This window comes from Primulina tabacum, chromosome 17 (assembly GCF_025594145.1).
Source record: "Primulina tabacum isolate GXHZ01 chromosome 17, ASM2559414v2, whole genome shotgun sequence".
In the NCBI taxonomy this organism is placed as follows: Eukaryota; Viridiplantae; Streptophyta; class Magnoliopsida; order Lamiales; family Gesneriaceae; genus Primulina; species Primulina tabacum.
Window position 1 is genome coordinate 5,989,552 of NC_134566.1, and position 27,658 is coordinate 6,017,209.

Below are 27,658 nucleotides of genomic sequence, written 5' to 3' on the forward strand. Positions count from 1 at the left end.
GCAAAAGATCAATGGCAAACTCCACCTCTCTCTCTGGTGGAAGGCTTGTGACGTCCTCAGGAAAAACGTCAGGAAAATTTCTGACTACTGGTACATTAGATATAGAAGGAGTGGGTACGTTAGGTGCGGAAATAATACTAGCCAAGAAAGCCTGACATCTCTTGAGAATAAGTCTCCGTGCCTGCATGCAAGAGATCATGCGAGGGAAACATCTCCATCTATCTGGCTCAAAGAGAAATTGCTCCATGCCCAACGGTCTTACCAACACTTACCTTTTCTGAAAATCAATAAGAACTCTGTTCTTCGTCAGCCAGTCCATTCCCAAAATGATATCAAATTCTGGCATCGGCAACACAATCAGATCGGCATACACTAGGTGGCCCTGTAGTTCAAGATCGATGTCTCTGACCACGCTAGTAGCTGATAACTCTTCCCCTGACGGGACTGTCACTGAGAAGCTCACGTCGAGTCCAATAGACTTGACGTCCAAATGATTAGCAAATGTCTCCGAAATAAAAGAGTGAGTGGCCCCGGAATCTATCAAGGCCTTCGTTGCTATTCTCTTTATGAAAATATTTCCTGAGAGACGTTAGCACAACACACAAAACTTATATCCCAAAATACTAATCTTAACCTCAAGCATAGCAGAAAATCTCTACACAAATCACCCAAAAATACTAACTAACACACTAATAATCCAAAATAAAGATTCGAAACATACATGATAAAATTTAATACTGTGCTGAATTAAATTAGTTACTAGTCAACAAGGTCGTGTCAGGGTTCGCCTCCTCTGCCTACATGGCGAACACTATACCCTGGGTCGGCTGCCCTTACTGCGGGCAGTCCTTCAACATATGATCGCTGGATCCGAATTTAAAGCACTTGCCCGATCCCCATAAACACTGTCCCGGATGCTTGCGGTGGCACTTCGGGCGTATTGGGTACTCACCGAGCTTCTGTAGAGCCTTTTGCTGAGGAATAGGACCTTTGCCTTTTGGCGGTCCTTAAATGGCCTCTTCCCCTGCTGACCCTGAAAGGGCCTCTTAAACTGGGGTCGCTGCTGATGAGGTGCCTGATAGGGCCTCTTGCCCTCTCTATAACTCTCAATGTCTCTTTGGTCATGCTCTGCCGCCAAGGCTTTAGATACTGCAACGGCATAAATAGTCGGACCAGCAACCCTCACATCACGGACAAGATCGGCCGCAACCCATCAATAAAATTCCTTAACTTCTCCCCGACATCATTAGCTATCAGGGGCACAAAGTGACACCCCATCTTAAACTTCCTGACAAACTCTGCAACACTGCTGTCTCCCTGTCGCAAAGTCATGAACTCCTTGATCAGGTGGGAGCGTACTTGTAGAGCCCAAAATCAGTACACGTATAACCAATGCATTTATTTAATAGTTAAATTATTTATTTAAGCTTAAAATGATTTATAGCGATGCGTGACCTATTTAAATTATATTATTTTAAATTATTTATGTTTTTGTGATGCATGTTAAAATATTTTCTCGATTTTCATGTTTCAGGCGATTATTCGATGCGAGATCGAGGAAAAGAGACCGACGACGATTTTGGCAATTTTAAAACGCGGTATTTTATTTAAAGTTAGGATTAGGGCATTTTAAACAATTTATTTGGTTGAAGCATTTAAAAGCCTAGTTTATTATTAGGTGATTCTAAAATTTCAGAATTTTAAAAGGTGTAACTATTGTGTATGTTATTTCAATTTTTAAGATGCTAGTATTTTGTGAGGAGCTAGTATTTTAGTTATCATATTAAGTGATTATTAGTATTTTTAACTAGCATACTAATTATCATTTAAGCAATATTTTAAACCCCTAATTTAACTAAACTCACACACACACACCGAGACACACACACACATACATGTTTTAACATACACAACACACACACACACATATTGCAATTCAGATTTTTATTTTGAGAGCAAGAAGTAAACCTTGGGTTCTTGTCTCTAGAGCAGACGCCCCTCCCTCTGAGTTCTACCAGTAATTTTCGTCACTTTCGTTGCAAGAAAATCGTGCCAAGTTCGTTCCGGATCGTCTTTCGCATTCTTCCCGTTTCGGTGTCGTCGATCGGTAACGTTAAAGATTTAAAGGCATGTATATTCTATTTTTCCTGCGTCGATCTCGTCATATTATGCGTTGTGTTGTTTATTATGCGTAAAAATCCATGTGTGAGGTGCAAAGTTTGAGCAGAAAATTGTTGGATCGATTTTTGAAACGTTTTTAGATCTAAAACTCGTAATTTGCTGTCATTTGAATTACTGCGATTTTTTAGTCGCTTTTCTGGAAAACTTTCAACATACAAAACATGGAACTTATCGATAACTTCGATTTGACAGCAAATTCGAAATATTTAGATAAGAAATGAGTGAGTTATGATTGTTTTCGTGGGACTGCTCAAACTACGTTTTCTAAAAATATATGCTATTGACGTGTTCTTGAAGTTTTATTGTTGCAGGATTCGTTGGGGATCGACGGGTGATCGCTGCTACGTATACGTATATTGTTATTGATGTTGGAATGGTTGTTGACGTTTCGTTTCGTGTCGTTAGGCACTTGGGATAAAGAGTAGTCGTAATAATCGTTTTGTTGTCAAAAGTCATGTTCACGGGTTTATTGTGTTATTTGTGACGCGTGGTTGTTTTGGGGAAATTGTATAGGCCTGAGTCAGTGTAATAGTATCCTAGGATGGGTCTTGAGGTGTCTATTTATGGTCAAGATGATCGAGTTAGAGAGATTAAGTCACAAGCACAGAAATTTTCGTTAGTTTATTCCTCCCGTAGGTACACGGACCCTGGCACGGGGTCCGTGCCTTTGTTCCCTTCGAAGTGTCATTTTCCAAAGCCTACACGGACCTGTAGACGGACCCTTACACGGGGTACGTGCCTGATTTATTTCAGTAGAGTGAAGATACAGTACCTACACGGACCCGGACCCGGAGGGGTTCACGGGGTCCGTGTACTCCATTTTTGGGAAAAAGTTTTAGTGATTGTTTTGGGGTTTTATGTCAAGGTTTAGTACGATAATTAAACGAGGTCAAGTCCGGAGTAATCTAAAATGTCATAAGCTATTTGTTTGATTCGGTGGTGAGCACGAACACCTTCGTCTAAGTTATGCAAGTTAAGTGTTGAAATTCACGTTAGTATGTGCAGCAGTGGCCATCCAACGAATCCCTCAACGCCAAGTAAGTATGTTCGACGTGCAAAGAAAATACTTTTAAGTTTTGAGGTATGCTAAATGTCTTGTGACCAAATTATGTATGGGATTGGAAAGCGGTAAAGTATGACCAGGGACCAATCCACCCCGTTAAATTATGAACTGGTTATGATCAGGATTGGAAAGCGGTAAAGTATGACCAGAGACCAATCCACCCGTTAAATTATGAACGGAGATCTCATGTATGTGGCAGTGGATCTTCTCTGTCGGCCTAGTACTGTGGTTTAGTCTGATCAGGAGTATTTATGTATGGTTCACTTTCTTTGAAACATGCCTCTACGCAAAATGATGAAGTTTATATATGTTCAAGTATGTACGATGTAAGCATGTTTAAGAAAAGTTTTATATTGATGGCACTTCTATGTATGTAAGTACGTATGCTCAATCTTATTTATGCAAGTTCAAGTTCCAGTTTGTACGTTCTATTTTAAAGCTGCATGTGATCTTATTACGTAGTACTCGTTACTTCCAGTTTATACATGTTGAGTCTTTAGACTCACTAGACTTGATCGATGGAGGTGAGGATGAGTTTGAGGAGAAGAGAGGTGGGGACCAGTGAGCTGGCTTGGACTGAGCGGGAGGCTAAACCCGAGGACCACCATATTTTAAGTTCTTATGAAATGTTCAAAATACTCTGTTTCACGTTTTGATTACAATGTTTAAACAAGTATTTTTCTTTAGCAAATTTTATTGGCGACCTCTTTTAACGCAAATATGTTTGGATGAACAATTGATTTATGAACGAAAATTGAAAGTCCATTTGTTATCTAATAAAATTTTTGTTTTTCCGCAAATTTCAAGTAGTTCAAAAGTACGGTACGTTACAGTTGGTATCAGAATGGTGTTCTTGTAAAGGGTTATGCCTACTGCCAGTTGCGAGAAGCTCATGAAGCCACACCTCAAGTCTGTAAGTTTTAAGGTTTTGAATTATTCCATGTATTAAGTATTAAGTCATGATTTCAGCATGTCCAGGTTTCAAGTTCAAATTACGTGCATCTTATGCTATTGATATTATGTTAATGCATGCACATTGGGTTTACGTGTTGGGTAAATTGTTGGAACAGTATGCCTCATAGACGCATGATTAACCGGGAAGCAAGGGATGAGGACAGAGAGGCTCGAGAGGAGGGGAGAGACGCTCCTCCTCCTCCACCGCCAGATATGCAGGCACAGATGCTTGTAGGAGTGACTCAGTTCTTCGCACACTTTGCGGGGAACCAAGTGATAGTGGATGCGGAGGCTAGGCTCGGACCAAAGGCGGTGTATGAAAGTTTAGGAGGATGAATCATAAGGAGTTCTCGGGGACTACTGACCCGATGATAGCTGAAGGATGGAGTAAGTTCATCGAGGTAATTTTCGCATTTATGGATTTGCAAGATGCAGATAGGGTCAGATGTGCCACTTTTCTTCTGATAGGGGACGCCAGACTTTGGTGGGATAGTGCGTCGGTGTCAGTGAACTTGCAGACACTGACGTGGAATGGGTTTAAGGAGGTATTCTACTCCAAGTACTTCACTGAGGAAGTACGATCCAGATTGACAAGGGAGTTCATGACGCTGCGACAGGGAGACAGCAGCGTGGCAGACCTCGTCAGGAAGTTCGAAAGGGGGTGTCACTTTGTGCCCCTGATATCTAATGATGCCCAGGGGAAGCTGAGGCATTTTATGGATGGGTTGCAGCCGATCTTGCGCCGTGACGTCAGGGCTGCTGTCCTACTACCTATGCCGTTGCCGTATCTAGAGCCTTGGCGGTAGAGCAGGACCAAAGGGATATCGAGAGTGATAGGCAGGGCAAGAGGCCCTATTGATAAGTGCATAAAATGCACTTATATTATTCTTATACTTCATACAGATTGTTATTCTTTTGGGCGGAATTACGCGCTTGTTGTTTTTGGTGTGATTGAAGGTAGCTAGGTAGAAAAGATGTGAGCCAAGCATGCGCAACTAGGACAGAAAGATCGGCGCACATGCGCATCCCAAAGCCGCGCACATGCGCGACCCATACAGTGAGCCTCGCGCATATGTCGACTCATGGCGCGCATATGCGCGAGAGATAAGAGGCGATATCAAGAGAGTAGCGCGCATATGCGCCGCTCATGGCGCGCACATGCGCGCAAGAAGAACACCGGCACCAGAAGCACCTGCGCATATGTGCGAGTCTGTGTCGCGCATATGCGCGCGCCGCAAAGTTCAGAAATAAATAGGCTTCGGCGTGTTCTTTTTAGGGGATCCGAAATATTTTTAGCACAGCCGTCACACCACTCGAGAGAAAGGAGAAAAAGTGAGAGCGCACGGATCACGGGACGCGAAGAACGGAGATAGAAGACGGTGAATCCGGACAAAGAGAAGCACTTTCATCTCTCTCCAACACCTTCTTAATTCGGTTTCTTACTTTTACGTTTTTAATGATTACAAACAGGTTTTGTGGTGATTTAAATTCGAGCATGAACTAATTTTATTTTCTAGAGATTGATGTAGTCGTGGTTGAACCTATGTGAACGACGATTTGAATTTTCATTGAATTTATTCATTGTGTTTATTTGTGATTTCTTGTTTTTAATGCTTTTGAATTACTGGCCATAATTCGATTGATTACATAATTGAAATCTAACACTCGACAGAGGGGATTGAAATTAGGATAGAAGAAATCACATCGTTAGATATTTATAACGTGCAAAAGACTTATAACTCTGACGAATCCATAAAAGAACCTTGTTTACTTTTATTACGTGTTACGTGATTTTGAATAGACATATTAAAATCAGTAATAGGTAGTACATTTCTATTTAACACTCGACAGAGGGAATAGAAAATATTGTGAGTTCTTGGTTAATAAACATGGTGCAATTTAATTAAATGTTAGTCAATGTTAATTTAGCATAGGGGAGACTCAACGAAATCATATCTCTAGATTTATTTCCTCAGTGAATTTTCTGCTACGTGCTAGAATTACAGGAATTGTTATTTAATTTGAATTGATTTTAAACCAACTATTTGATTCGTTTAAATAAAGTTGAGCTATGTCAATTGTGATAATTAATATACAGTTTTAAATATTTACTCTTCGTGGGATCGATATCTGTACTCTAACCAGTACTAAAACTTGACACCGTATACTTGCGGTAGTGAAAATACTCAACAAGTTTTTGGCGCCGTTGCCGGGGAGTAAACTATTTAATTGCATATTGATATCATTACTAATTAGTCTTTACTTTAATTTAGACTTTATTTTATTTTATTTTATTTACTTTGTTAATCTATAATCTTTTTGTTTTGCAGTGCATGCGAAGATTTCAAAATCCCGACTTGCTAATTTTTTATCCGGAAATCGAAAGAACTGCCAGGAGATTAAGGAAAGCAAGGAGAGACGAAATTAAAGCGATGGCTGAAAACAGAGATAATCAGAATGAGCTCCCGAGAGAGGTGCCAATCCGGGAACATTTCCGCCCAGTCATAAACGCTCACTACTCTGGAATAGCTCGTGGAACTATTGCTGCTAATAATTTCGAGCTAAAGCCCGCACTCATCAACATGGTTCAACAGAACCAATTTGGAGGAGCAGCCACCGCAGATCCCCATCTACACCTCAGAACTTTTCTGGAGATCATGGATACGGTAAAAATTAACGGTGTTTCTGACGAAATTATTCGATTGCGCCTTTTTCCGTTTTCTCTCAGGGATCATGCTAGGAGCTGGCTCCAATCTCTATTGCTGGGAAGTGTTACTACTTGGGCAGATTTGGTTACGAAGTTCCTGTCAAAATATTTCCCTCCTGCTAAATCTGCTCAGCTGAAAATAGATATCACCAACTTCAGGCAGAGAGAATTTGAAGTATTGTATGAGGCATGGGAGCGATACAAAGAATTACTCAGGAAGTGCCCGAATCATGGCTATGCAGATTGGGTGCATATTGAGTTATTTTACAATGGTTTAGATGGGCCAACCAGAGGGAATGTGGATGCAGCCGCCGGAGGTACTATTTTTTCTAAAACACCTAATGAGGCCTATGATTTGCTTGAACAGATGATCATCAACAGTTATCAGTGGCCGAGTGAAAGATCTGGATCAAGGAAACCTGCTGGAGTGTATGCTGTAGACCCAATCACATCACTTACTGCACAGGTTTTGGCATTGACCGCACAGATTGCAGCTATGAACAAGCCAGGCCAATCTACGTCTGATGTAGCATTGGTGACTGCTGAGGAAGAGCCAGTTGTGGAGGAAGCTCAGTACATCAACAATCACGGCTTTGGAGGTTATCGAGGTAATCCTCCCCCTAATACTTATCATCCAGGTTTGAGGAATCACGAGAATTTCTCCTATGCAAACAACAAGAACGTGTTGAATCCCCCATCGGGGTTCAATACACAAAAAGGGGAAGGAAAGCCATCTTTTGAAGATCTGGTTGGTACATTTGTGACTGAGTCTGGGAAGAGGATGGCGAGAATTGAGTCTCGTCTTGATAATATGGAGACACACATGGGCAATATGGGTGCCACGATGAAGTCCTTGGAAACACAGATTGGGCAACTAGCCAATGCCTTAAAAGATCAGAATCGAGGACAGTTTCCCAGCAATACCGAGGTGAATCCTAGGGAACAGTGCAAAGCTGTCACACTGAGGAGTGGCAAGGAAATTGGGATCCCAGAGCCTACTGAAGAGAGTGTAGAGATTACAGTTGAGGAAGATGAGGAAAAGAGTGCAAGTGTTGGGGAACAGAAAGTGGAGGAACCTAAGAAAGTGATTGAGCAGCGACCCTTACCAAAGGTGAATCTTCCATACCCACAGAGGTTCGAGAAGAAAGGACTAGATGATCAGTTTGCGAAGTTCCTGGAAATTTTCAAGAAAATACACATCAACATCCCATTTGCTGATGCATTGGAGCAAATGCCCAATTATGCTAAGTTCATCAAGGATGTGATGTCCAAAAAGAGGAAACTTCAAGAGTTTGAGACCGTAAAGCTGACCGAAGAGTGCAGTGCAATACTTCAAAGGAAATTACCACAGAAACTCAAAGATCTAGGGAGTTTTACTATTCCTTGTGTTATTGGTGGCTCTAGAGTAAATAGAGCTTTATGTGATTTGGGTGCTAGTATAAATTTAATGCCTTTTTCTATTTACAGGACATTGGAACTTGGCGAGGTGAAACCTAGCACTATTACTTTGCAGCTGGCGGACAGATCACTTACCTATCCACGAGGGATAGTAGAGGATGTGCTGGTAAAGGTAGATAAATTCATATTTCCTGCTGATTTTGTCATCTTAGATATGGAAGAAGACCAGGAGACGCCACTTATCTTTGGACGGCCATTCCTAGCTACTAGAAAAGCCTTGATTGATGTGCACAAGGGCGAGCTCACATTGAGAGTAGGTGGAGATGAAGTCGTGTTCAACATCTATAACACCATCATGGGACCAAATGAGGTAAGTACTTGTAATAGCATTGATATAATTGATTCATGTGTATCTCATGTTGGTGCAGGTAGGATGACAAAGGACTCTTTGGAGAGATGCTTGTTGGAATCAGCTTCTACACTGGATGAAGATGACTGGGATGTGCGAGAGGAGTTACTTGCTCTCAATACGCTACCTAAAGAAAAGAATAATGCCCAACTTGAAGAGTTACTTGAGGATGCAAGTAAAGAGGTACCAAAAGCATCCCCTGTATTGAAGGATTTACCGAGTCACTTGTGCTATGCATTCCTAGACGAGGGTCGTCACATCCGGTAATTATATCTTTTGCTCTTACTAATGATGAGAAAGATAGGTTGTTGAGGGTGTTGAGAGAATTTAAATCTGCGTTGGGATGGACAATTGCTGACAGAAAGGGGATTAGCCCTACTGTTTGTATGCATAAAATATTGATGCAGGAGTCCTATACCCCTTATGTTGATCATCAGAGGAGGCTTAATCCAGCCATGAAAGAAGTTGTGAGGGCTGAGGTATTAAAATTGTTAAATGCTGGTGTTATTTATGCTATATCTGACAGTTCTTGGGTTTCACCAGTACAAGTAGTGCCTAAAAAGGGAGGTATAACTGTAGTTAAAAATGAGAATAACGAATTGATTTCAACTCGTCCAGTGACTGGTTGGCGAGTGTGTATAGACTACAGGAAATTGAATGATGCGACTAGGAAAGATCACTTCCCTCTTACCTTTATTGACCAGATGCTTGATAGAGTAGGTGGTTAACATTATTATTGCTTTCTAGATGGTTATTCAGGTTACAATCAGAGTGTCATTGCACCGGAGGATCAAGAGAAGACTACCTTCACTTGCCCCTACGGTACATTTGCCTTCAGGAGAATGCCATTTGGTCTCTGCAATGCACTTGCTACTTTTCAGCGGTGTATGATGGCCATATTTTCTGACATGGTCGAGGAAATAATGGAAGTTTTTATGGATGATATCTCTGTGTTTGGTTCATCTTTTGATCATTGTTTGCAGAATCTAACGCTTGTTTTGCAGAGATGTCAAGCAAAGAATCTAGTGCTGAATTGGGAGAAATGCCACTTCATGGTCTCAGAAGGTATTGTGCTTGGGCATAAAATTTCAGCTAGAGGGATAGAAGTGGACAGAGCTAAAGTTGTGACAATTGAAAAACTCTCCCCGCCGAAAAATGTGAAAGGAATTAGAAGCTTCTTGGGACATGCCGGGTTCTATCGTCGTTATATTAAAGATTTCTCTAAAATTACTAGACCTTTATGTAATTTATTAGAGAAAGATTCTACATTTATTTTTGACGATGATTGTTTGCAGGCGTTTAACAGGATCAAGGCAGCACTGATCTCTGCACCCATCATGATAGTGCCTGATTGGAAGGAGCCCTTTGAGCTCATGTGCGATGCTAGCAACTATGCTGTGGGAGCAGCATTGGGACAAAGGCGAGACAAGATGTTTAAAGCCATCTACTATGCAAGTCGTACACTCGATGCAGCCCAACAGAATTACACCACTATTGAGAAAGAGATGCTAGCAGTGGTGTTTGCATTCGACAAATTCAGAACATATCTCATTGGCACCAAGGTAACTGTTTTCACTGACCATGCAGCTCTTCGCTAGTTGTTTGCCAAAAAGGATGCCAAGCCCAGGTTGATACGATGGATACTCCTACTTCAAGAATTTGACTTTGAAGTCAAAGACATGAAAGGTTGTGAGAACCAGGTGGCTGATCACCTGTCACGACTAGAGCTGGAAGAAAGAACTGAAGGTGGAGCTATCAACGAGTCGTTCCCAGATTAACAACTTTTCAAGGTAAGTGTTACACATCCGTGGTTTGCAGATATAGCTAATTTCCTTGCTGCAGGAGAATTACCTTCAGATTTAACGTATCATCAGAAGAAGAAATTTCTTCATGATGCCAAGTTTTATCTGTGGGACGATCCTTTCTTGTTCAAGAGATGCGCTGATCAGATAATCAGACGATGTGTAGCAGAGGAAGAAGCGGGTACGATTCTAGAGCAGTGTCATTCCTCACCCTACGATGGACACTTTGGAGCATCTAGAACAGCAGCTAAGGTACTATAGTCAGGTTTCTATTGGCCTAATTTATTTAAAGACAGTTATACTTTAGTCAAGTCATGTGATAAATGCCAAAGAGTTGGCAATATTTCTAGGCGACATGAATTGCCACTAACAAATATTTTGGAGGTGGAACTTTTTGATGTCTGGGGTATTGATTTTATGGGTCCATTCCCATCATCTTTTTGTCAATCTTATATTTTACTTGCTGTTGATTATGTGTCAAAATGGGTGGAAGCAATCGCAACCATTAATAATGATGCTCGAGTTGTTGTTAAGTTTGTCCACAGGAACATCTTCACAAGATTCGGAACGCCTAGAGCCATTATCAGTGATGAAGGTACGCATTTCTGCAACAAAATTTTTAACTCACTATTGGCCAAATATGACGTGAAGCACAGGGTGACACTGGCATACCACCCGCAAGCTAATGGGAAAGCAGAGGTATCCAACCGGGAGATCAAGCAAATATTAGAAAAGATAGTGAAGACAAACCGGAAGGATTGGGCGATCAAGCTAGATGACGCGTTATGGGCGTACAGGACTGCATACAAGACACCTATCGGGATGTCTCCTTATAGGTTGGTTTTTGGGAAAGCTTGCCATCTACCTTTGGAACTGGAGCACAAAGCATTTTGAGCTGTCAAAAAGCTAAATTTTGATATGGGAGCATCTAGCGAGCAACGACTGCTGCAGCTGAATGAGATGGAGGAATTCAGGAATGATGCATACGAAAATGCAAAGATATACAAAGAAAGGACCAAGAGATGGCACGACAAGCAGATTCTTCGACGAGATTTCAAACCAGGGCAACAGGTGTTATTATTCAATTCTCAACTGAGGTTGTTTCCTGGTAAGTTAAAATCACGATGGTCTGGACCGTTCACAGTAGAAACAGTGTATCCACATGGTGCAATTGAGTTAAAGTGCACCAATGGGTAGACATTTAAAGCCAATGGTCAAAGGGTCAAGCATTACTTTGGAAATGAAGTGCGACACATGGACAACATCCCACTTGGAGAACCAAAGTAGATAGGAGAAAGTCAGGCTGATGACGTTAAACCAAGCGCTGTGTGGGAGGCAACTCATATTTATTTATTTTTGCATTCGTTTTGCCTTTATTATTTTATTTCAATTCTTTAGTTTATTAATTTTAATCATCTCTATTCAAGTATTAATTTGAATCGTTTTATTTTTTTGCAGATTATTTATTCATTAAAAATAAAAATAAAAAAAAATTTCGAGAATTGCTTAGACAGTGTGCTCCGCGCACATGCGCAACATATTACCGCGCACATGCGCGAAACTTACAGAGAGGTCGGCGCATATGCGCCAATACTTGCGCGCATATGCGCCACATTCTAGCATGCCGGCCAGTAGCAGACGCGCATATGCGCGCGACTCAGTTTAAGGAAAAAAAAAGGGGGATCGCGACTTCAGAATTCAGAAACCCACTCTCCCTCACACATCACAACACCTCCCTCCTTCAACACTCCACGCCGTCGCCGCTCTTCCTCAGAAACCCACACCGCCGCCTCCCACTACCGAAAGCCGACCACCGCCTTCACAACAGCAAATTTTCCACCAACACTCCGATTTCTGGTAACTCTCTCGTGAAGTTAAAGGCTTTATTCCGAAATTTTCTCAAATCTTGAGAATAGTTGAGAATTGGTGTTCGATTTTTAGAGGAACTTCTGTTATTGTGACGTGGGTACTTCCTTTTGTTCTAAATCAGTTTGTGATTGGGGCATATATCGTATTGCTAACCGGATTAAGTGGTTTGGTGAAATTATAATCGTTACCTATATTGGGGTGTGATTACCAGATTTTCCTTTTGGCTATTCAATTGTTAAATTTAGTCGGTGTTGATTGTGATATTGGATTATTGAGTTGATATGGCGCCGAAAAAGAGGTCAAAAAAGGGTGCCTCTTCCTCTTCAAGCTTCGATTCTCACCGATTCCGGAATGAGGAGGCCCAACAGGTGTATGAGAGCTCGATGACTCGGTCTATCATCCCAGATAGGGGATTTAATTTATCAACAATACGTGGTATTATTAAGCGTGAACTGGAAAGAAGACAATGGGTTGAATTTTCTCAACCTCCTCTAGATGCTGTGATTTCTGTTGTGCGAGAGTTCTATGCCAATCTACGGATACGGCATGACGAGTCAAAAGTACTGGTGCGAGGTAAATTGGTATCATTTGATTCTCAGACGATAAATATGATCTATCAGATGCCAAGCCTCGAAGAAGACGAGTGTAGTGAATTCTTAGAAGATGGGGTTGATTATTCAGAGGTCATTCAGACCGTGTGTCAGGCAGGCGCCGTATGGAAAATGAGCTCGAGTGGTCCAATCTCGCTGAAGAAATCCGAGATGAACCCTAATGCAAGTGCGTGGACATCGTTCGTGTTGGCTCGGATTCTCCCATCCTCGCATTACCATGATGTAACCAAAGACAAAGTTGCGCTTGTCTTTGCTATTTTGATGGGCAAATCTGTTAACTTGGGAAGAATAATATATGGATCGATCATGAGAGCCGGCACATGATTAGCCACGGTCGCCCTTCCATGCCCTCACATTGTTACCGAACTATGCAGACAGGCCGGCGTCTCCTGGTCGCCTGATGAGCCAGTGCTTAAGCCGAATGCTCCCATCATTGCTTCCTATAGGCCCCCCGATGATCCAGATGACGAGGACCTGCCACAGGCATAGCTTCCACCACCACCACCACGTGAGGGAGCCCGACAGCGCAGGGGAGACCGACTTCACAGACTTGAGACAGAGATGGGCGAGCAGAGGAGGTTACTAGTTGAGCAGTGCCAGGTGCTGGATTCGCTTCAGCACCGCACGGACCATTTCATGGGATACATGATGGACTTCACATCCGTTCTTGCTATGCGGTTCCCGCCTATAGGTCCAGAGGATCCTATGTTTCCCCAGCCACCTGCCTGGCCACCACAGTATCCAGGACCTCTTCCACAAGCCCCACCCCAGCACATGGATAAGGATGTCGATGATGTTGACGGCGAGCACTGACGCTCGTCGTGTGAGGTATGCGTGTCTCATTTCTTTCTTGTTTATACATTGAGGACAATGCATATTTTAAGTTTGGGGGGGTGATTTGATTATTTGATCTGAGTTGATTTGTTTCTTTGATGTTATTTTTTTATGTTTATTTAATTTAAAAAAAAAATATTTAATTCAGTCTTTATTTTTATTGTCGTAGTCGTTAATTGTTTTTTTTAGAATTGTGAAATTAAGGTAATAACCAAACAATGATGAGAGTTGACCCGAAATTCATGTTGTTCCTTGATTACGAATCTGAATGCATGTCATCCTTACTTAACCGTTTATACATTAATTCACGATTGCTATGATTGTTGATACACCCGATGTCGAGAGAGTGTTCATGTGTTTTGTGAGTTGAAATGAATGAATGGACTCCAAAACCTGCATTTCGAGTACTTGTTGTTGAGTTACATGTTCACTAACACAAAAATGATTCAGGCAGTCTTTGATTTATGTTGGGCCTGTTTTTCCTTGAATAATTTGCCAATTGTTAGCCCTTTGAGCCTAAATGAGAATGAGATGTGGAAATTCTTTCTGTTTGAATACCCGAAAGCATGATCATTCTGTGTCTGTTGATTGGTAAATTGAAAGTAGTCTAGAACTTGGTTTGGCACTCTTCGAGGAGAGATACGGGTATTGTGCGACTTAGGGATGATTTAGGCGATTTTTGGAACGTTTGAGCCTTTCAAGCCAACCCATAACATCATATTATGCCCTAGTGCCCCATGTTTGAGCTTAATGAAAATCGGATGGAGTGTGCCAAGGCACACAAAAGCCCCCATTCGTATCAATTCTAAATTCCTACGTCAACTACCAACTTTTGAGCATATACACTAGTACCGACCGAAATCTGAGAGAAAATGAACCTGTGTATCACTATAAAAGTGCGCGCAAAAGAACACCGGCACCAGAAGCACCCGCGCATATGCGCGAGTCTGTGTCGCGCATATGCGCGCGGCGCAAAGTTCAGAAATAAATAGGCTTCGGCGTGTTCTTTTTAGGGGATTCGAAATATTTTTAGCACAGCCGTCACACCACTCGAGAGAAAGGAGAAAAAGTGAGAGCGCACGGATCACGGGACGCGAAGAATGGAGATAGAAGACGGTGAATCCGGACACGGAGAAGCACTTTCATCTCTCGCCAACACCTTCTTAATTCGGTTTCTTACTTTTACGTTTTTAATGATTACAAACAGGTTTTGTGGTGATTTAAATTCGAGCATGAACTAATTTTATTTTCTAGAGATTGATGTAGTCGTGGTTGAACCTATGTGAACGACGATTTGAATTTTCATTGAATTATTTCATCGTGTTTATTTGTGATTTCTTGTTTTTAATGCTTTTGAATTACTGGTTATAATTCGATTGATTACATAATTGAAATCTAACACTCGACAGAGGGGATTGAAATTAGGATAGAATAAATCACATCGTTAGATATTTATAACGTGCAAAAGACGTATAACTCTGACGAATCCATAAAAGAACCTTGTTTACTTTTATTACGTGTTACGTGATTTTGAATAGACATATTAAAATCAGTAATAGGTAGTACATTTCTATTTAACACTCGACAGAGGGAATAGAAAATATTGTGAGTTCTTGGTTAATAAACATGGTGCAATTTAATTAAATGTTAGTCAATGTTAATTTAGCATAGGAGAGACTCGACGAAATCATATCTCTAGATTTATTTCCTCAGTGAATTTTCTGCTGCGTGCTAGAATTACAGGAATTGTTATTTAATTTGAATTGATTTTAAACCAACTATTTGATTCGTTTAAATAAAGTTGAGCTATGTCAATTGTGGTAATTAATATACAGTTTTAAATATTTACTCTTCGTGGGATCGATATCTGTACTCTAACCAAGACTAAAACTTGACACCGTATACTTGCGGTAGTGAAAATACTCAACACCTATCAGGCACCACAGCAGCAGCAAAAACAACGACCTTAGTTCAAGAGGCCATTCCAGGGGCAGCCAGGGAAAAAGCCATTTCAAGGACCGCTGAAAGGCAAGAATCCTGTTCCTCAGCCGAAGGCTCCTCAGTGGCTGGTTGAGTACCAGTGTGCCCGAAATGCCACCGCCAACATCCGGGACAGTGTTTATATGGATAAGGCAAGTGCTTTAAATGTGGAGCCAGCGATCACATGTTAAAGGAGTGCCCACAGTGGAGGTAGCCAACCCAGGGAAGAGTGTTCGCCATTCATGCTCAGGAGACGAACCCAGACACGACCCTATTGACCGGTAAACTTATTTAATTAATCACCGTATTAATTGCCATTCATGTGTTGTATTCTATTTGGGGTTTATTTGTGTGCTAGTAATATTTTTGGGTGACATGGGATATAAATTTCTTCTATGCTTGAGGTTAAGGGTAGAATTTTGGGATATATGTTTGTGCGTGCTAACGTCTCTCAGGAAACATTTAAATAAAGAGAGTATCCATGAAGGCACTAATAGACTCAGAGCCACTCACTTTTTTATTTCGGAGACGTTCGCTAGTCACCTAGACGTCAAGTCTATTGGACTCGACGTGAGCTATTCAGTGACAGTCCCATCAGGGGAAGAATTGTCAGCTACTAGTGTGGTAAGAGACATCGATCTCGAAATACAGGGCCACCAAGTATACGCCGATCTGATCGTGTTGCCGATGCTAGAGTTTGATATCATTTTGGGAATGGACTGGCTGACGAAGAACATAGTTCTTATTGATTTCCAAAAAAGGTCAGTGTTAGTAAGACCTTTGAGTATGGAGTAGTTCCTCTTTGAGCCAGCTAGATGGAGGAGTTTCCCTCGCATGATCTCTTGTATGCAGGCGCGGAGACTTATGCATAAGGGTTGTCAGGCTTTCTTGGCCAGAATTGTGTCTAGACCTGACGTACCCACTCCATCAATAGCTGATGTACCAGTGGTAAGAGATTTTCCTGACGTATTTCCAGAGGACGTCACAGGCCATCCACCAGATAGAGAGGTGGAGTTTTCAATTGACCTTGTGCTAGGCACCGTGCCAATCTCTAAGGCACCGTACTGTCTAGCTCCAGCTGAGATGTTAGAGCTCAAGCAGCAGATTCAGGAGCTCCTAGACAATGAATTCATCCGCCCTAGTTTCTCATCATGGGGCGCGCCAGTGCTCTTTGTGAAGAAGAAAGACGGGAGCATGAGGCTGTGTATCGATTACCGAGAACTGAACAAGGTAACGATCAAGAATAAATACCCACTTCCAAGGATCAAAGACTTGTTCAATCAGTTACAGGGAGCTACAGTGTTCTCTAAGATAGATATTCGATCGGGATATCCACCAGATGAAGGTGAAAGATGCAGATGTTCATAAGACAGCCTTCTGAACCAGATATGGGCATTACGAGTTCTTAGTGATGCTCTTTGGACTGACGAATGCTCCAGCGATTTTCATGGAACTCATGAATCGAGTATTTCAGCCCTACCTAGATCAATTCGTCATAATATTCATTGATGATATTCTCATTTACTCGAAGAGTCACGAGGATCATGTTCAGCATCTGAGTACAGTTTTGCCGGTTTTGCAGAGTCGCAAGTTGTTTGCGAAATTCTGTAAGTGTGAATTTTGGTTGGAGAAGGTAGCGTTTTTGGGTCATATAATATCTAACAGTGGCATTGAGGTTGATCTAGCTAAGGTGGCAGCAGTTAAGAATTGGGTTGAGCCGAAGAATGCGTCAGAGATTCGCAGATTCCTAGGTCTAGCAGGCTACTACAAGAAATTTATTCAAGGGTTTTCTTCGATAGCAGTGCCACTCACTTCACTGACAAAGAAGAATGTTAAATTCGTGTGGGGTGATGAATGTCAGAAGTGCTTTGATACTTTGAAGCAAGCTCTTATTTCAGCACCAGTGTTAGCCATGCCAACAGGTCAAGGCAATTTTGTGCTATACACTGATGCCTCTAAGCTCAGTTTAGGCGCAATTTTGATGCAGCATGGTCGGGTGATAGCTTATGCTTCCAGGCAGTTGAAGGTGCATGAGAAGAACTACCCGACTCATGATCTTGAGTTAGCCGCTGTCGTCTTTGCGTTGAAGATATATACATTATTTGTACGGCGAGAAATGCCAGATATTCACTGATCACAAGAGTCTCAAGTATTTCTTCACGCAGAAAGAGTTGAATATGAGACAGAGACGGTGGTTAGAGTTAGGGAAAGACTACGATTGTGAAATTAGCTCCCATCCGGGGAAAGCTAATGTTGTAGCAGATGTCTTGAGCCATAAAGTTGCAGTTGTAGCACAGTTGGCAGTGCAGAGATCTCTTCAATGAGAGATTCGGAGATTCGGGTTAGAGGTTTATCATAAGGGCAGGGCTCCTAAACTGTCTAATCTGACAGTCTAGTCTTCCTTGCTAGACCAAATCCATGCAGGTCAGCCTTTAGATGAGCAGTTACAAAAATGGAGACTAAAGGATGAGACCAAGGAAAGTGTACTCTACTCAGTGTCTGATGGTATTGTGAGATACAGAGGTAGAATGTGGGTGCCTAGTGTTGATTCGATCAGAGAGGATATTCTGACAGAGGCACATGCATCTCCATATTCTATCTACCCAGGAGGTACCAAGATGTACAAGGATTTACATATTTATTATTGGGGACCAGGTATGAAGCAAGACATCCGTCGATTTGTGTCTGAATGTCTCACTTGTCAGCAGGTGAAGACAGAGCATCAGAGGTCAGCAGGAATGCTCAATCCACTCCCTATCCCCGAGTGAAAATGGGAAAATATCACCATGGACTTTGTTGTTGGATTGCCGAGGACAGTCAGGGGATCAAATGCTATTTGGGTTATAGTGGACCAACTAACTAAGTCGGCACACTTCTTGCCAATAAAGATGACTTTCTCCATGACGTAGTTTGCAGAGCTCTATATCAAAGAGATAGTCCGATTTCACGGAATCCTAGTTTCTATTGTGTCCGACAGGGAACCGAGGTTTACATCGTCCTTTTGGAAGAGTTTGCATGCAACCATGGGGACGATGTTGCTATTCAATACAACTTTCCACCCTCAGATAGATGGCCAGTCTGAGCGAGTGATTCAGATTTTGGAGGATCTATTGCGAGCCTGTATGATCGATTTCCATGGGACTTGGGAATCTAAGCTACCTCTATTGGAGTTTACCTACAACAACAGTTTTCAATCATCCATAGGTATGGCTCCCTACGAGGCATTGTACGGAAGAAAGTGAAGATCATCGATTCACTGGGATGAAGTCGGTGAAAGAGCAGAACTTGGTCCAGAGATTGTGCAGAAGACTACAGATGTGGTGGTCAAGATCCGAGACAGGATGACGACCGCCCAGAGTCGTCAAAAGAGTTATGCTGACAAGAGAAAGAGAGATCTAGAGTTTGCCGTAGGTGATCAAGTTTTCGTAAAGATAGCACCCATGAAGGGCGTTATGATATTTGAGAAGAGAGGCAAACTTAGTCCGAGGTTTATTGGAGCATTCTAGATTCTTGACAGAGTTGGGACACTAGCTTATCGTGTTGCCCTCCCGCCGAATCTGGCCGGGGTACACAATGTGTTCCACGTCTCGATGCTGAGGAAGTACCTAGCAAATCCTTCACACATTTTGAGTTACGAGCCGTTGCACCTTACTCCCGATCTGTCATATGAGGAAAGACCAGTCCAAATCCTAGACAGACAGGAGCGGAGACTTCGGAACAAGATGACCAAGTTGGTCAAAGTCTGGTGGCTGAATCAAGCAGTGGAAGAGCCACTTTGGAGACAGAGGCAGATATGAGAAGCCGCTACCCGGAGTTGTTTGGTAAGATTTTATTTTGAGGACGAAATTTATATAAGTGGGGGAGGAATTGTAGAGCCCAAAATCAGTACAGGTATAACCCATGCATTTATTTAATAGTTAAATTATTTATTTAAGCTTAAAATGATTTATAGCAATGCTTGACCTATTTAAATTGCATTATTTTAAATTATTTATGTTTTTGTGATGCACGATAAAATTTTTTCTCGAGTTTCATGTTTTAGGCGATTATTCGATGCGGGATCGAGGAAAAGAGACCGTCGACGATTTTGACAATTTTAAAACGCGGTATTTTATTTTAAGTTAGGAATAGGGCATTTTAAACGATTTATTTGGTTGTAGCATTTTAAAAGCCTAGTTTGATTATTAGGTATTTCTAAAATTTCAGAATTTTAAAAGGTGTACCTATTGTGTATGTTATTTCAATTTTTAAGATGCTAGTATTTTGTGAGGAGCTAGTATTTTAATTAGCATATTAAGTGATTATTAGTATTTTTAACTAGCATGCTAATTATCATTTAAGCAATATTTTAATCCTCTAATTTAACTAAACTCACACACACACACATACATGTTTTAACATACACAACACACACACACACATATTGCAATTCAGATTTTTATTTTGAGAGCAAAAAGTAAACCTAGGGTTCTTGTCTCTAGAGCAGACGCCCCTCCCTCTGAGTTTTACCAGTAATTTTCGTCACTTTCGTTGCAAGAAAATCGTGCCAAGTTTGTTCCGGATCGTCTCTCGCATTCTTCCCGTTTCGGTGTCGTCGATCGGTAACGTTAAAGATTTAAAGGCATGTATATTCTATTTTTCCTACGTCGATCTCGTCATATTATGCGTTGTGTTGTTTATTATGCGTAAAAATCCATGTGTGAGGTGCAAAGTTTGAGCAAAAAATTGTTGGATCGATTTTTGAAACGTTTTTAGATCTAAAACTCTTAATTTGGTGTCTTTTGAATTACTGCGATTTTTCAGTCGCTTTTCTGGAAAACGTTCAACGTACAAAACGTAGAACTTTTTGATATATTCGATTTGACAGCAAATTTTAAATATTTGAATAAGAAATGAGTGAGTAATGATCGTTTTTGTGGGACTGCTTTTCTGATAATATATGCTATTGACGTGTTCTTGAAGTTTTATTGTTGCAAGCTTCGTTGGGCATTGACAGGTGATCGCTGCTGCGCATAGGTATATTGTTAATGATGTTGGGATGGTTGTTGATGTTTCGGTTCGTGTCGTTAGGCATTTGGAATAAAGAGTAGTCGTAATAATCGTTTTGTTTTCAAAAGTCGTGTTCACGGGTTTATTGTGTTACTTGTGGCGCGTGGTTGTTTTTGGGGAAATTTTATAGGCTTGAGTCATTGTTATAGTATCCTAGGATGGGTCTCGAGGTGTCGATTCATGGTCGGGATGATTCGAGTTAGGGATATTAAGTCACAAGCACAGAAATTTTCGTTAGTTTATTCCTCCCGCAGGTACACGGACGCTGGCACGGGGTCCGTGCCTTTGTTCCCTTCGAAGTGTCATTTTCCAGAGCCTACACACACTTGTAGACGGACCCTTACACGGGGTCCGTGCCTGAGTTATTTCAGTAGAGTGAAGATACAGTACCTACCCGGACCCGAAGGGGTGCACGGGGTCCGTGTACTCCATTTTTTGGAAAAAGTTTTAGTGATTGTTTTAGGGTTTATGTCATGGTTTAGTATGATAATTAAACGAGGTCAAGTCCCGAGTAATCTAGAATGTCATAAGCTATTTATTTGATTCGGTGGTGAGCACGAACACCTTCGTCTAAGTTATGCAAGTTAAGTGATGAAATTCACGTTAGTATGTGCAGCAGTGGCCCCAAGAGAGATCCAACGAATCCCTCAACGTCAAGTAAGTATTTTCGACGTGCAAAGAAAATACTTTTAAGTTTTTGAGGTATGCTAAATGTCTTGTGACCAAATTATATATGAGATTGGAAAGCGGTAAAGTATGACCAGGGAACAATCCACCCAGTTAAATTATGAACGGGTTTAGATCAGGATTGGAAAGCGGTAAAGTATGAGCAAGGACCAATGCACCCGTTAAATTATGAACGGGGATCTCATGTATGTGGCAATGGATCTTCCCTGTCGTCCCAGTAGTGTGGTTTAGTCTGATCAGACGTATTTATGTATGAGTCACTTTCTTTGAAACATGCCTCTACGCAAAATGATGAAGTTTATGTATGTTCAAGTATGTACGATGTAAGCATGTTTAAGAAAAGTTTTATGTTGATGACACGTCTATGTATGTAAGTACGTATGCTCAATCTTATTTATTCAAGTTCAAGTTCCAGTATGTACGTTCTATTTTAAAGCTGCATGTGATCTTATTGCGTAGTACTCTTTACTTCCAGTTTATACATGTTGAGTCTTTAGACTAACTAGACTTGATCGATGCAGATGAGGATGAGTTTGAGGAGACGTGAGGTGGGGACCAGTGAGCTGGCTTGGACTGAGCGGGAGGCTAAACCCGAGGACCGCCATATTTTAAGTTCTTATGAAATGTTCAAATTACTCTGATTTCACGTTTTGATTACATTGTTTAAACAAATATTCTTCTTTAGCAAATTTTATTGGCGACCTATTTTAATGCAAATATGTTTGGATGAACAATTGATTTATGAACGAAAATTGAAACTCCATTTGGTATCTAAGAAAATTTTTATTTTTTCGCAAATTTCAAGTAGTTCAAAAGTACGGTACGTTACAGTACTTTCTCAGTGAAGTACTTGGAGTAAAAGACCTCCTTAAAGCCATCCCAAGAAAGGGTCTGCAAATTCACTGATACGGACGCGCTCTCCCACCACAGTCTGGCGTCCCCTGTCAGTAGAAATGTGGCACACTTTACCCTATCTGCACCTTGCAGCTCCATAAATGCAAAAATTATCTCGATGGACTTAATCCATCCCTCGGCTATCATCGGGTCAGTGGTCCCCGAAATCTCCTTTTGGTCCATCCTCCTGAACCTCTCATACACAGCCTCTGGTCTGGGCCTCGCCCCTGTAACCACTGCAGCCTGGTTCCCCACAAACTGTGAAGAACTGAGTCATCCCTGCAAGCATCTGAGGCTGCATATCTGGGGGTGGACGAGGAGGAGTGGCCCTCTCCCCATCCTGAGGCTCTCTATCCTCATCACCTGATCCTCGCACAATCCTACGTCTGGGAGGCATACTATCATTTACCCAACACGTAAACCCAACATGCATGAACATAATATCCATATCATAGGATGCATGTAGTCTGAATTTGAATATGCACATGATGAAATCATGACTTGATGCTTACTACATGAAATAATTTAAAACCTTAAAACTTACACTTGAGGTGTGACTTCGTGAGCTTCTCGCAACTGGCAGTAGGCATAACCCTTTACAAGAACACCGCTTTGATACCAACTGTAATGTAACTTACTTTTAAACTGTTTTAAAATTTGCGGAAAAATAAAATTTTCTTAAACGAGTAATAAACTTTCAAATTCCATAAAATAACCTGCTCATCTAAAACATTTGAAATAAAAAACACTACAACCAAGTTTGCCAAAAGTAATAATTTTTAAACATCATAGAAAGGAGCTGATCACAAGAGTCAGCAATCACAATTCCCCCAATATCATAATACTGATCAGTATACCCAGAACACATAATATCAGTCAAATCACAATTCCCCCAATATCATAATCTCAAATGATATCCGAATTCATTAAAACTGACGTCCTGTTGTAGCTTTCGTCGCTAGGAACTCAGTACTGAAATCAGATTACAAATCAGACGGACGGATTTCTCGTAAATCATCAATTGAAACCAAGGTGAAGTTTTAAGATATTTCTGAGGATTTCTTCGATTCTTCCTCGTAAAAATGCTGAGTAATACAATATATATACCTCCCAATGCATGGCAAGAAAACATGGCTCGTTGCATGTTCTGCACGTTTCACCGCGGGTGCGCTCGCTTTGCACCGCGGGTGCGCTCGCTTTGCACCGCGGGTGCGCTAAGCGTACTGTATCACATCCAACAATTCAGAAGACACAACCGCGGGGGCGGTGCATTTTTTACCGCGGGTGCGGTGACTCTACCGTACCAACACCGCAGGTGCGGTCACTTTTATGGCGTGGGTGCACTGGTCTTTCTTCTCCAACACTATACTTTGCAACTAAACTCAAATTGCACGTCGCTTCTCCATGTCTGTTCTTCCATTCCCTTATTCATAATACATGATAACTAAAAAGTATTAAGCTAAAATCTCGGGCTTTACATTACATCAATTCACAAACCAATAACATTTATGTTCTAGGAAGCTAGAACTAATGTGAAACTAATATTCACAAGCTCTGTTTCGTCAAGCTCTATTTCGTCAACCTACCTGGAATTGTTACCAAATATATAGTTCAAGATCATGAGCATAATGTTCAAATGATTTAGACTATTTACTATCATGACCTGAATATGTGCTCAGGGGCATTATTTTACTGAAGAAAGTAGAAAAATGATTGATTTGGGTCGTTGTAACACTAAGCACTTCATCAATACTTTGCATACCTATTCGTAAATATAATCTTGTATGCATTCCGCCCACTCGGATCGCACTTCATCAGTTTTTTCCTTAGAGTACTCAGTTTTCATGAACTGTGACAAAAACAGTGATAATATTAGTAAAAAACAATCAATAAAGACATTGAAAAATGAGAAATACACAATTATTTGTGAATATTGAGAACATGTCGAATATTACAATTGAACATAGTGAGTTCTTCTCACTGGTAGCATTTTTTTCAATCATTTCTCTCATAAATCTCATAACATAAAAACCAAATTGTTTCGAATCTGGTTGTCGAGGATCCTATGTTAAAAAAAATTGTTAGTGATTGATACACAAATTGAAATAAACGTTAATTAATGACAAGTACACTTGCATACCTTTACTACTTCCCATATATCTTGTTTTTTCCCTTTCCTTTCCTTGTTTGAATTAAACAATCTTACAATCCTTCATAAATCAATAACAGTCAACATATGAGTGTTTTATTCAATAAAGTAATTTGACATAAAAACAAAATATTAACTTACATTGTAACGCCCCAGATTTGACGACTGTCCTCAATGTACCAAGATAGGTCTTTCCAGCCTGCTTATGCCCTCACTCATACGAACCTTAGGAAACTTCCCAGGAGGTCACCCATCCCAGTATTGCCCCAAGTCAAGCACGCTTAATTTTGGAGTTCTTATGTAATGAGCTACCGAAAAGAAGATGCACTTTCTTGATATGAGTAGTACATATCAAATCTTTTAAGCCCTCTTCAACTGTACAGTCCATTACATTGAACAGTCTTAGAATCCCTCTCATTCCGGTGTGGGATCGGTTCATTCATGTTCCCTCCACCTAGAAGCCTGCCAGGAGTCGCTCATTGTCCGTGCAACCTCATGGCACCGACGATCACTCCCCACCCTCTTCGGCCCCGGGCCTCACATACATATCTTCCACGTATTTCTAGTCATCGTAACGGTTTCAATGACCAAGTTAATCCAACAAATAAACTATCTCCTTGTAAAGATCGATGACAGTGAGAATCCAATGGTAACTATGCACAGAACACATAATTAGTGCATAAAATTCAATAAACTGTCGAGAAAATAAATTAAATTTGATATTGTAATTTTGACTCACCCAACATTATGTGGCACCAAAACTAGTTGATTTCTTGATGCACTACTAAGTCTTTTAGCCAAAACACTTGCTCTTTCATTCAAGTGTTCGATTTTACCATTTTTGTCAAGTTTGGTCACATATGGCATGTATGGGATAGTGTGTGGATTCACAAATCTAAACTTGTCGGTCATGTTATCTTTTTTCATCTTTTTATAAAGATGCCTACAATTTCCAACAAAATAATGTGAATATCCTAAATTAATTAAGTTTATACAGCTTAAATGGTAAACAAACAAAAGAAGAAGACTTACCATATGTACACGATTATACAATTGTCAGTTATTGGATCCAAATTATTGAAAGGAATGATGTCTTCAAGGTGCACAAGTAGTTCGTAATCCTCGTCAAATAAATCATGATCAAAAAGCAGTAATAGATTTTGTTCATCGTCTAGAGCACGTTTATAATAACAATACAATAGATGTAAAGATCTTGGCACACTTGAACACAAACCAAGGTTATTTCTGTGGTCGACATTTTTCTTCCTGTGAAGCTTCTAAACATTGCAAATGTACACATATTAGCTGCAATATTGAATTCTTTATGATAATTAAAATTTAAATATAATATGACATTTACCTCATCTTGCATTACTACCAAGTGTGCTGGCCAAACTACATGTGTTCCTATAGTATCACCAACAGTATCACATTCATTTGGAATCGGAAATGACAAATGTGATAATTTGTCCACAGCATTATCAATGGATACGTGAATGTAACTCATGGGTAATGGAACACCATGAAGTAATTTATCAGCCACATTGACATGGACAAGTGTACCATAGGCAACAATATTGGTCCTAGATTCCAATGCCAATGCAACTGGCTTACCCTAGAAGACAAATAACCATGCTCTAAATTGATACAAATAATAGTCATGGACAATTGCAATAATCAGCTACCTTTTTCATTGCTCAAATATAATACAACCAGAATTTAGCCAGATTCAATCCTAATAAAATACTGCAAAGTAATATAACCACAATTAAATATTTAACTGCAAAAAATCAGCATTTCTCAAAACTTTCACGTCATCATCATTCGAAGTTGCATAGTTCGAGACACTCTTTTTGATTTTATCGTCACTTGTGGGATGCAACTTTACTGAGAAAACACCTTTTTCTTCAATCTCAAAGTTGCATGCACCTTTCTTGAACATTTCTAAAAGTCTCTGTATGCTTGCATCTTGATCTGATATGCGTGCATTTTGTTCTGCTATGCGTGCATCTTGTTCTGAGATTGATATCTTCGCCTCCATCAACTCCTTTTTTTGATTAAGGATTATATGGTCATCAACAAGAGGACTCCTCCATATTCTACCAATATTAAAGTAGATCCTTGGAGTGATATGACCTCCAACACCTCTCACACGACCAGCATGTTCATGTGAATCCAGTGCTTTCGTAAGGATATCGTTTTTTCCTTCTTCAAATTGCAACGTACCCTCGAGTTTTTGTTGCACATAATAAATCATCATGTCATGCACAAAAGAACAAGATAATTTCTAAAAACAGTTATAATGAATAAAAATTATTCATTTTCATGCATAGTTTGCTTACAATATTTTCTATTGCCGATTTCGACTCATCGCCTTCATATTGACTCTTCTTATTGACCCGTCAATTCTTCCACATAATTGCTTGATTTGTCTCATCATCGTCACGTAACTCATTTGCCTACAAATTCATTGCATCAATTTTTGCATACACGTAACTACTCTTCTGCCGACAAACAATATGTATGATATTTATATTTAAGAAAATTTATTAAAATCATACTAACTATTTCGTCGGCGAAATGTGCATATCCTTTGCGAGACATACGATGGGGTATATGTTTTGCTTTCTTCTCTTCTTTTGTTCATCACTTACTTTCTAGTTAATTGAACATTGCCCACATATATCAAATTTCAACAGAAATAATTTGTTACGGTCTACTTAATTGAAAATAACAAATTAAGAATCTTACCATGAAGTCATCAGACAAGTGACTGATTACAAATGAACTCCAATCATTTCGTGTAATACCAAACCCAGTAGGTGGTTCTTTCAAATCCTCAGTTTTATCCCGCTTGCTAAGAATGAACTTTTGAGTGAGAAAAGTTTTATACTGTCGCCACTTGTTATTTGCAGAGTTCAGACATCCCTTCTTCCAACTTTGATCAATATTGTACGTCAGCTGTAGAAGTCATATTAACCCATAACATTAAACATATCATAACTATACGAAAACTAATTAAAATAGTCAAAACATTATAACTTACATTAACCGATTCCCATATTAATTCT

At 40.5% G+C, this 27,658-nt stretch overlaps 1 long non-coding RNA gene and 1 other non-coding gene across 2 annotated transcripts in view; both read right to left on the bottom strand.

Annotated features, from left to right (window-relative positions):
• Positions 1–24,503, bottom strand: part of LOC142532069 (uncharacterized) — a 32,293-nt gene extending 7,790 nt beyond the window's left edge. Inside the window, exons 1-2 of the long non-coding RNA XR_012816472.1 lie at positions 24,394–24,503; positions 24,201–24,287 (exon numbers count right to left, since the gene is read on the bottom strand). This is a non-coding gene — a long non-coding RNA (uncharacterized LOC142532069). The remainder of the gene's footprint in view (positions 1–24,200; positions 24,288–24,393) is intronic.
• On the bottom strand, positions 7,036–7,142 carry LOC142532104 (small nucleolar RNA R71). Its single transcript, XR_012816496.1, has one exon. It is a non-coding gene; the product is annotated as a small nucleolar RNA R71 (small nucleolar RNA).
• Positions 24,504–27,658: the final 3,155 nt, after the last annotated feature.